Source organism: Diceros bicornis, chromosome 25, assembly GCF_020826845.1.
Source record: "Diceros bicornis minor isolate mBicDic1 chromosome 25, mDicBic1.mat.cur, whole genome shotgun sequence".
Taxonomy (NCBI): Eukaryota; Metazoa; Chordata; class Mammalia; order Perissodactyla; family Rhinocerotidae; genus Diceros; species Diceros bicornis.
The window spans coordinates 26,337,860-26,349,400 of NC_080764.1; positions in this window are offsets into that span (position 1 = coordinate 26,337,860).

An 11,541-nucleotide genomic window follows, 5' to 3' on the forward strand; every position below is an offset into this window, starting at 1 on the left:
GTTTCCGGAAGGGAAAGGGAGATGGCAGTGAGAGCCAGGGAAGGTGCGAGTGCTGCACTGCTGCCAGGACCCTATGCAGACCACAACTGCTTTCAATCAGTCAATCCACCCCTGGATCTGGAAAGCAAGCACCATGTCCACCCCAGTACACTGTTCCTTTGATTTCTGACATGGCCTTTTCTGGAGTGATTAACAGTTCAATAAAGCAATAAAGTAAATGGCAAATACATTCTTTTAGTTTCTCAAGTCAAAAACCTTGGAATCATTCTTGACTCCTTTATTTCTCTCACCCAGCCCCATAACCAATCTATCATCAAACTCTATTAGCCCTACTACAAAATATATCTAGAATCTGACCCCTTCTCACCTTATCCACCCTGGTGTCACCCTGGTCTATGCTATCAACATCTTCCATCAGAATATTGCAGTAATCTCCTACCTGGTCTCCTCCTACTTGCTCACCTATCATCCCAACTACAGAGAAGCCAGAGTAATCCTGTTAAACAGTAAGTCATATCACGTTACTCCTCAGCTCAAAAGCCCCCAGTGGCTCCCATATCCAAAGAAAAGCCAAAAGACATAACAATGGCCTAGGAGACACTACATATTCTAGCTTGTTACCTCTCCAATCTCATCTCCTATTACTCTCCCCTCGCTCACTCTGCTTGAGGTAGACTGGCTTCTTGCTGTATCTGCAAACTATCAAGCATGCCCCTGTCATGGGCCATATCTTCTTAGCTCATTCCTCTGTTCAAAAGCGATGTTACCAGAAAGATGCTGTGTGACCACACTGAAAACACACCTACTCTATCTTTAAGCTGCTGACCTTGTTTTATTTCTCATAGCACTTATTACCTAAAATAGTTAAGCATTTGTTTTTATGTCATTTTTCTCCTCTCCTAGAATAAATGTTCTATGATAGCAAGGTTACTCACCACTATGGCCCCAATATCGAAAACAGTGAAAGCATTCAATAAATAGATACTGAGAATGAATGAAATATTTTGAACAAATACTACACAAAAGAGCAAGCAGATAACATCAGATGAGGAAAGTGTTCACCCTTTCCAACAAGTAAAGAGATTGGCCAATTTCTTGTTGGCCAAGACAATATTTTTGCCTATTAAATTGGCAAGAACAATCAAATAATAAATCCATTGCTGTTGATAAGACAATGAAACTGGTGTTTTCATGTATTATTGCTAATCAGTCTTGTTGATTCATTTAATAGATATTTATTGGGCACCTACTATATACCAACACCATTGTGCAATTTTCTAATATATACTCTAATCCATAATAAGGTTCAAAATCTGTGTATTAGTCAGAATAAACTAAGTTAGCTGTGCTAACAAATTAACTCTGGAATCCTAGTAGTTTACCATAACAAAGAGTCACTTCTTGCTCACTCAACATACCTACCTCAGGTTGGTAGAGAGGTAGGGTTTACATGTCACTTCCCCTCACATTTCATTGGCCAGAACTGGTCACATGGCCCTACCAAATGCCAAGGAGGCCAAGAAGTGACGTTTTCTGCATGCCCAAAAGGAGCCGAGAAACAGATGTTGGTAAATATTAATAATGTCTACCACAACCCTTGATCAAGAAATCTTACCACCCTACTGGAATAACCTAAAGTACATAAAAAGCTACATTAAGAAAAATGTTCATTGATATCTTATTCGTTATTTTGATAGATTGAAAGAATCTTAAATGTTGGATAATGAGGGAATAGATAGTGGAATTTCAGTTTATGCCTATACAATAGATTATTAAGTGGTCCTAAAAATGATAGTGAAGAATATATATAAAATGATGATTATAAAATAGTAAGTAAAAATTAGAAAACAAATGAAATAGATAGGAAGATTATAACACCATAAAAACATACCTAATCAAAAATATTCTTAAAAAATGCATAAAAATGTATTAATTCAACAAGTACCTCCTAGATGCTAGGCCCTGCAGATTCAGAGATAAAACACACTGTGTTTGGCCTGGAGGTGCTACAGTCTTATAAAAATATTTAGAATGGGCTAAAAGAAACTCCTGTCTAAAATCAGAACAGTTATTCTAATAATTTTATGCTTGCACATAAGGGTAGACTTTTATTCCATTTTGACTTGAATCACCCAGAGAATTAGAGACAGTGATTCACCATTCATTCAACAGATATTACTAAACATGCACCAAGTGGGTGTCAAAGATGGTTAAGACGTCAGACCATGCTCCCTGACCTCAGAGGGCTTACGTGCTAGCTGGCTTCAGCTTCTGTCCCAAAGAACTCCTTTACATAATGTTCCATATGAAACTTATGAAGGTTCCTGGTGCCTAAAATAGTGCCTGGCACAGAGTTGGTGTCCTGTAAATTCTGGTGTTTTCCCCAAACCTATTCTACTTCTAGGCTTCTCATCTCAGTTGATAATGTCTATATTCTTCATTGCTCAGGTCAAAAATGTGGAGTCATTCTTGACTCCTCTGTTTCTCTCATGCCCCACATCAAATCTGTCAGAAAATCCTCAGGTCCCACCTTCAAAACATATTCCAAACTGGACCACTTCTCACTCCCTCCACTGCTACCATCCAGATCCAAGCCACCATCATCTTTTACCCTGTTATTGTATGCCATGGTCTGAATGTTTCCGTCCTCCCAAAATTCATATGTTGAAAACTCATACCTAATGTGATGGTATTAGGAGGTGTGGCATTTGGGAAGTGATTAGGTCACGAGGGTGGAGCCTTTATGAGTAGGATTAGTGCCCTTTTAAAAGAGGGCTCAGGGAGCTCCATGGCCCCTTCCACCATGTGAGATTACAGCCAGAAGACGGCCAACTGGGCTCACACCAGACACTGAATCTGCCAGCACCATGATCTTGGACTTCCCATCTTCCATAACTGTAAGAAATAAATGTTATTTATGAGCCACCAAATTTATGGTATTTTTGTTACGGCAGCCTAGACAGACTAAGACACTATAGTAACCTCCTAACTGTTCTCCCAGCTTCTCCTCAGTCTATTCTCCACACAGCAGCCAGTGAGAGCTGTTTAAATCCTATGTCTGATCATGGTTCTCCTCTGTTCAACTCTACTCAAACCACTCTGCCGTGGAGTCAAATCCACAGTCCTTACAATGGCCTTTGTGGCCTTTCTGCACAAGCTCTCAACCCTGTCAGACTCAAAGCCTCCTTTTGGTAGCAAATATTGTCTAACACATCCTTTATAGTCCAGAAATGGAGTTTATAGATAATATAACCTCCCTCCACACACAATTTCAAAAAAAAAAAAGAAGTATATAATGCCCTATCTAAACTATAAAGCAGAAATTAAGAGAAAGTAATCCATAATAAAATATGTATTTTAACATGTGAACATTCGGGTACAACTACACTAGAAGACACAAACATCTCCATGAATTTCAGAAACACTGTCAGATGTTGCCACCCTGTTGAAAACCACTAACCTTCACCACCTGGTCCGCCTTCCTCTCTCTGACCTCAATATCAACCATCATGCACTCTGCTCCAGCCATGCCCATCCTCCCAACTGTCTCTGGACCATGCCAGGCACGTCCCAGCCTGGAGTCTTTGCACTGCCCTCTTCCTCCAGGTGGCCACATGGCTCACTGCCTTACTCCCTCAGGTCTTTGCTCATGTGCCCCTCTCTCTGTGGGACCATCCCCGACCAGCTTCTTTAAAATACCAACCTCCTTTCTCTCCCCCGAGAGCACTCCCTATTGCCCTCCCTGCTTGGTTTTCTCTATGCCCTTTATCATCTGACATACTGGGTATTTTATCTACATGATATTGTCTGTCTGCTCCATGAAGTCACAGATTTTTACTCTACTATATGCCCATTATATAAATGGGTGTCTGGAATATAGTGGGTATTCAATAAATATTTGTTGAATGCGTGAAACAATGAATGAGGGGTATATACTGAGAAATTGAATGAATGGATTACTACACACACCTAGCAATCACAGCATTATTTCTGAATCACTTGCCTCTACCGCCCTATACCTTGCTCCTCCCCCAAACTTCTCCTCCCCCATAAACTTGTTGCTTTCTACTGGATACATTCTCCATCCCCCAGGTTGGATTGACCTGGCTTCCTCCAACCTTTGGCATCACATGTGGATTACGGATTTTTCTCACTTCAGGGTATGATCATACTGTGACAGCTTCCTGACAATGCCCATCTAGTCTTTTTTTTGTGTGTGTGAGGAAGATCAGCCCTGAGCTAACATCCATGCCAATCCTCCTCTTTTTGCTGAGGAAGACCGGCTCTGAGCTAACATCTATTGCCAATCCTCCTCCTTTTTTTCCCCAAAGCCCCAGTAGATAGTTGTATGTCATAGTTGCACATCCTTTTGGTTGCTGTATGTGGGACACGGCCTCAGCATGGCCAGACAAGTGGTGCGTCAGTGCGTGCCCGGGATCCGAACCCGGGCCGCCAGTAGCAGAGCGCGTGCACTTTACCGCTAAGCCACAGGGCCGGCCCCCATCTTGTCTTTCTTCTTGCTTTCTACCCTGTCTGCCTCCCCTCCACTTTCCCAAACACTCCATTGCTTTGTCTATAAATGTATTTCCCTAACATGCCCATCAAACTCCTACTCATCCTTCAAGGATAGGTTCAAATGCCTCTTCCTTCCTCAAGGATGCCTGTTCCACAATCCAGAAGTCAGTTTCATGCCCCAGAGACCTCATAATTATTTGTAACTCTTCTGCCCCCATTACACCCTTTGCTGTGTAAAATCTTTGTGTTCACCTTATCCCTCCTGCCAGACTTCGAATTGTTTAAGGTCAGGGAGTAAGTCTTATTCATCTCTTGCTTCTCCCATGGTACATGAAAGATTGTCAATGAATATTAAATAGGAGAATGTATGTCAAGCCCTTAGTACAGTTCCTGGCACACAGTGAATATCCAGTCAATGCTGGCTGCTAATACGAGTTCATACATAAGGGATGCAGAGTTCATTTCCACCCAGAGGAGAGCTACAAGCTGCGAGGGTGGCTAGGTGGCTTTCAAGAGCCTGTGATATGTCCAGGTCCTTATTTCTCATTCCCAGTGCCTCTTCTAATCTGTAGCAGGTGCCCTGTGTTCCCTGCCCCCCCCCCCAGGTTCTCCTGCAGCTGTGGACAGCTCCCGACCCAGGCTGACAGCTTCTCATCCCAAGTGTCTGCAGATGTCTTCTTCTAGGCGTGTCACAGCAGTTTTTGCTAGGCTGCTTGTAAACACAACCCATAGATGAGGGAGAGGGTTCTTAATGCTCCTGGGGCCCACCCTCAACCCATATGAATGGGAGTTGTTGGAAAAATGCCCCAGCCTCCTTGACTTCCAGAGGGACAGTTCTGAAGCGTGTTTCACAGGGTTTCTCAGAAGGTCTCACCTGGGATTGACGCCCTGTTGCCTCTGACAGTAACTTGCTTTTGGATGTTCTCTCTTCTCTGACTTAACTCTCCCACTTCCTTAATTGTGCTTCCTGGGATCACTCCCCAAACCTATATGCACTCAAATCCTGCTTGTGGGGGAACCATCATCACTCAATATTCCTGAAGAAATGGCTGCCTAGGCACTTAGACTGAAAAAACCCTAAAGGCACTCCATTGTGATACACCTTCCCTGTGGTCTATTGGTACTAGCTCCCTGGCACCAGACGTGTCAATGAAGGGGAGGGATGAAGAATCCTTGGGTTATCTGCAGAGACAAAAATTGGAAGGGGGAGGTACATGTCGAGTTTATCCTAGGTTTGCCTCTCTTCTTATAGAAACTGCCCCTAGGAAATGGATGCAGGGACCCACCACTTAAAATCAAACGCCTTACTCTCGCTCTCAGATGTGATCAACCACTTAGACCTCTATTGGACACATCCCTACAGAGGCCATTGTGCTATGAAGACACATAGCAGTCACTGGTTTGTGGCTCAGGTTTCTTGGTACTGTATATGTTCATCAGTGAGGCTGTCATGTGTTCACCAAAGCCTGATCTCTGTTCTCACTGAGCACACGACTAGATTATATCCCTCAGCCTCCTTTGCATTAGGTGTGGACATGACTGAGTTCTGGCCAGTGGAACGTGAACAGAACTGGAATGTGAACCACTTCCAGGCCTGGCTGTTAAAACTCTCCCATGGATGATCCGTGTGTGTTTACTGGTCTGCTATATGGAAGCCCAGGACCCCATGGCCCCAGGGCATGGCAGAACTCAGGCTGGCAGTAGCCTGAGGCCCTGAATCACCGTGTGGAAGGTAACTCCATTGGCTTGACTGTGAGAAGAAATAACTTTTACTGGATTAAGCTACTGAAATTCCAAGGTTTGTTATAGCATCTATTGTTATGCCAACCAATACAAAAATTGGTACCTAGAAGTGGAGTGCTGCCATAACAAAAGCCTAAAATAATACGGCATTAGCTTAGCAGTTGAGGGGTAATTGGTGAGGAAAGTGATATAAAAAGCAGGAAAGAAGGAAACATGTTTTATAAAGTGGCAAAAAGTCTGGTAAAACTGTTGCCTCCAATGGTGGACACGTCTACTAAGCCCGTAGTTCTAGGGAAAGGGGTTGGAAAGAGTCAGCAATAGGATGTGTTGACTTTTCCCAGGGCAGGGCCTGGAGTGAGGTGAGTGAGGTACCTAAGGCACAAAATTTAAGGAGGCAGTCACTTGCATGATTCCACTTCTAGCAAGGAATTATAAGAAAGAGATGAGTGCAAGAAAGATTGGCTGTTTGCAAACAGAAATGAAAGAAGCTAGAGAGAGTCCAGAAACACAGGGTCTCAAGGGTTATAAAAGCCTATTACCTCTGGATCCTAAAGGGTAAGCAATATTATTTGAGAGACAAAGGCCCTTTATGACTCAGGCCTACCAACAAAGATCTGATTAAGGATGTGACCTTCCCATCCACGCCTATTATTTCAGATAGTTTCAAGATAGCCACTATTAACGTAGGAGAGAGAGGTGTGAGTGACGAAGCAAATGAACGAAGCTTGAAAATTATGGAAAGGAAAAAATTGGGGTATGAACTTTTGCTCATGGAATTGTTGGGAAGCCAAGATTAGAGATTTCTAAGTTTTTAGGGAATTATATTGCCAAAGAAAAAAATGAGCCTAGATTTAAAAGGCCTTTGACAGTTAGAACTTTGAACCAAACTTTGAGTCTCCAAACTTGCTCAAGCTGGAAGTGGGATTTGAAAGCTCTGTAGCCCTCAAAGAGGATGGGCTCCCCAATGCCTACCTCATAGGCCCATAGCTGGTCATGGAGGATAACAGTAAAGGAAGAATCTTCTGGAAAGCAGAGGGGGACCACAGAGAGCGAAGGACAGAGAACTCCTCCTCTTACTGCACCCTCAGAGAAAAATCTGGGTGCAATAAGAAGGGTGGTCCTGGTGGTGCTGGTGGTCCAGTGGTTAAGATTCAGTGCTTTCACTGCTACAGCCTGGGTTTGTTTCCTGGTCAGGAAACCACACCACCTGTCTGTCGGTTGTCATACTGTGGCAACTGCATGTTGCTGTGATGCTGAAAGCTATGCCACTGGTATATCAAATACCAACATGGTCACCCATGGCGGACAGGTTTCGGTGGAGCTTCCAGGTGACTAAGACAGAATAGGAAGAGGGAACTGAGCACCCGCTTCCGAAAAAATTGGCCATGCAAACCCGTGAATAGCAGGGGAGCATTGTCTGATACAGCAGCAGAAGGTGAGAGGATGGGGCAAAAAGACCACGCAGGGTTCCCCTCTGCTGTACACAGGGGCATTAGGAGTTGGAATCAACTCAGGGGCACTAACAACAAAATAAGAAGGGTGAAACCAAGGAATTTACTCCCATTCCCGGGGTGGGGTCACCACCCAATGCCTTCCCATCAGGACTTCATCATCCCCAGGGAGCAGCATTGCTATGTGTCTCCCATTCCTCCCTTTCCAAACAGGCATGTTTATCACTTTGTTCCGTCCTTGCCCGCCACTTTATATTGGATATGAATGGGGCAGGGCATCTTGTCCTTTCAGTTCAGACATCAATGGACAATGAAGCAAACACCCCATCCTGATGGAAAAGGCCACACATCACCCAGAAATCCTGGATTTTTAGCTGACTGCAGTAACTGTAAGGAATGTTGGGTCATCTCCTTTGGGGAGGGAATGAGTGTATTGTCTGTGTGGGAACAAGGGTTAGGTGAGTGAGGTTATTTGGTAACCAAAGGGCGGACTGTGGCAGAATCTATGTGTTCACCAAAACCATTTCCTCTTTACCTGGAAATACATCCAGACTATCTTTCTTAACAACATTTGCAGTTAGATTAGGTCATGTGTTTGAGTTCTAGCAAATGGCACGAGCAGAAGATGTGCACTGCTTTCAGGCCTCATGCGTTAAAAACCTCCAACAGACAATCCTCCATTTTTGTTCTCCATTTGCTGGCTAGAAGAGGGGGACTTCAGGGCTCTAAGGCATAGGGAAGCTAAGAGGCAAAAGGAGTTTGGGTCCCAGAACCTCCTACCAAACACCTGCAAATGAGTTACATGTGATGAAAAACAACCATCTATTGGATTAAGCCAATAAAATTTTATAGTTTCTTTGTTATAGCAACTATCGTTGTCCTCATACAACCTACCTTATAGGTTTATTATCAGGATTGGATGAGTTAATATGAAAAAATTGTGCCTGGTGCCTAATATATGAGAAATAGTGCTATATAAGTGTTGGCTACTCTTATTTGCTTGAGAACAGGCAAAAATCTGTCATGAACTATGGCTCGGCAGAAAGCAGCAGCAGCAGCAATGGAAAGCAACATAAACTCAGGATAGTATTCCTAGCTTTAACTGGAAAGTGTTGAAGCCTGTAAGAGTCAGACCTTAATCCTGGGGCACACTCGGGTCTTTATAATACCTGTTCTAACCCAGCTCCTGAGCCAGCTCTAAATTCCATTCCTTTAGTTCCATGTAAGTTTGAAAGCCAGAAAACTATTTACTTTAGAATCCCTTAAACAAACCCAGGACAATGTGTGTTATGCAAATATTCAGGTAACTTTAAGAGCTTAGCTACATAGAACTAAAAGAAAGATGGAGAGTTTCAATGAAATAGCCTGCCACTAGAGCAGAAAAGGGAGATCCATTTCTACCCTACCAAGAGCATAGCTGCAGAACTAGCTGAGTCTGGTCTCCTACCAATCTAAGTGAGAGAGAGAGAAAGAGAGAAAGGAAGGAAGGAAAGAGGGAAGGAGGAAGGAGGGAATGAGGAGAGGAAGGAGGGAGGGAAGGAAAGAAGGAAGGAAGGACGGAAGGAAGGAAGGAAGGAAGGAAGGAAGGAAGGAAGGAAGGAAGGAAGGAAAAAGATAGAGAGAGAAAAGAAAAAAAAGATGAGGCATGCCATAATTTCTTTGACCACATTCTAAAAGGAAAGCCCATTATTGACACATTTCACTTATATTCTGTTTTTTATGAAGAAAATTTTTTTATTGAGGTATAATTGACAAACGTTATATTAGCTTCAGGTGTAGAACATAATGATTGATATTTGTATACGTTGTGAAATGATCACCACAGTAAGTCTAGTTAACATCCATCACTATACATAGTTACAAAAAATTTTTTTCTTGCGATGAGGAATTTTTTTTTATTGTGGTAACATTGGTTTATAACACTATATAAATTTCAGGTGTACATCATTATACATCTATTTCTGCATAGATTACATCATGTTCACCACCCAAAGACTAATTACAATCCATCACCACACACATGTGCCTAATCATCTCTTTCGCCCTCCTCCCTCCCCCCTTCCCCTCTGGTAACCACCAATCCAACCTCTGTCTCTATGTGTTTGTTTTTTGTTGTTTTTATCTTCTACATATGAGTGAGATCATATGGTATTTCACCTTCTCTCTCTGACGTATCTCGCTTAGCATAATACCCTCAATGTCCATCCATGTTGTCACAAATGGCTGGATTTCATCGTTTCTTATAGCTGAGTCTACTTACGTTCTGAAACAAGTTATAAAAAGTAAAACTTGCTATTTATATCAGGATTTGTAGCTTTGTGATATTCTGAGAAGTTTCATTTCATTCAGTTTGACAACTACTTATTAAGGGCCTACTATGTGCTTGGTTGTTTTTAGCATATTTGGTTCTGCAAAATATCATGATAATTACAGAACGTATTGTTTTTAATATACAATACGCTTACTAGTGTCATAAGGAGTGCTGTACCATGTGAATGAGAGGAAAGGGAACTGTTACAGGAGGAAGACAATACTAATGGGAAATAAGAATAATACTCAAGTCCTGTGCTCTTACTACTCAATGGCAGGGTTTGAGATAGAAAGGTTATTCTTGCTTTTTGTTTGTTTGTTTGTTTGTTTTTTGTGAGGAGATCAGCCCTGTGCTGACATCTGCCAATCCTCCTCTTTTTTTTGCTGAGGAAGACTGGCCCTGCGCTAACATCCGTGCCCATCTTCCTCCACTTTATATGGGACGCCACCACAGCACGGCTTGCCAAGCAGTGCATCGGTGTGCGCCCGGGATCCGAACCGGCAAACCCCAGGCCGCCGCAGCAGAGCATGCGCACTTAACCGCTTGCGCCACTGAGCTGGCCCCATTCTTGTTTTTAAGGTGGGAAAGGAGGGTTGAATTATTACAGCTGTTTGTGGATCTAAAATTTATTTGAACAATCAGACTTCAAGGTGTTCACTTAGACTCCACTCTATGACAGGACAAGACTTTGTTAGCATCCAAGGCCTTCTGTAGGTCTTTGGGGGACCTCTCTCAATTCACCCAGCCATCACCTATGACATGGTTTATTTGCCGCCCTCTCCAGCTAGGATTTCAAGGTCAGTGATGACCACCACCTCAGAATGTCATGATCCCTTGACTTTCCACCATGCTCCCCTTCCCAATTCAAAGTCATTTATTGTACTCTGCTCTTGCTTAGGTTTCAGAAATATAAATGACCCAGTCCTTTGCAACATAATTGAATGGCAAAAGATTATTAGCCTCAATATATAAAGCAATCCTACTAATCAATAAGAAAATGTAAATATTCCAAAAATATGTAAAACACACAAATAGCAAATTCATAAAATAATTAATACAATTATCCAATAAACATTTGAAAAACTTGATGTTACAAGTTTTAAAATAACAAATATAAATTAAAATAACAAATATAAATTTTCTCCTATCAAAAGGAGAAATTTAGAAGAGCAAAATATTTAGTGCTGTGAGGGAGTTCAGAAGCACGCACTTTCACAGACTGTTGGAAGAAATATAAATTAGCAAGAAATTTCTAGAGGTCAATGTGTCTTTATAAAGCAAATAAATTTAAACTACATGTCTTTGACGCAAGATTCCTTTATCTAAGAATTTTTTCTAGGAAATAATCATGGATATGAGAAAACTTTAGTTAGAAAGAGGGTCATTGCAGAGTTATCATTGTGAAAAATTAGAAATAAACTAAACATTTAACAATATAAGATCAGTTAAATAAATGATGTCATGTCATTTTATAGACTACCATGTAACCACTCAAAATAATGTAGAAGGATACGCAGTGAC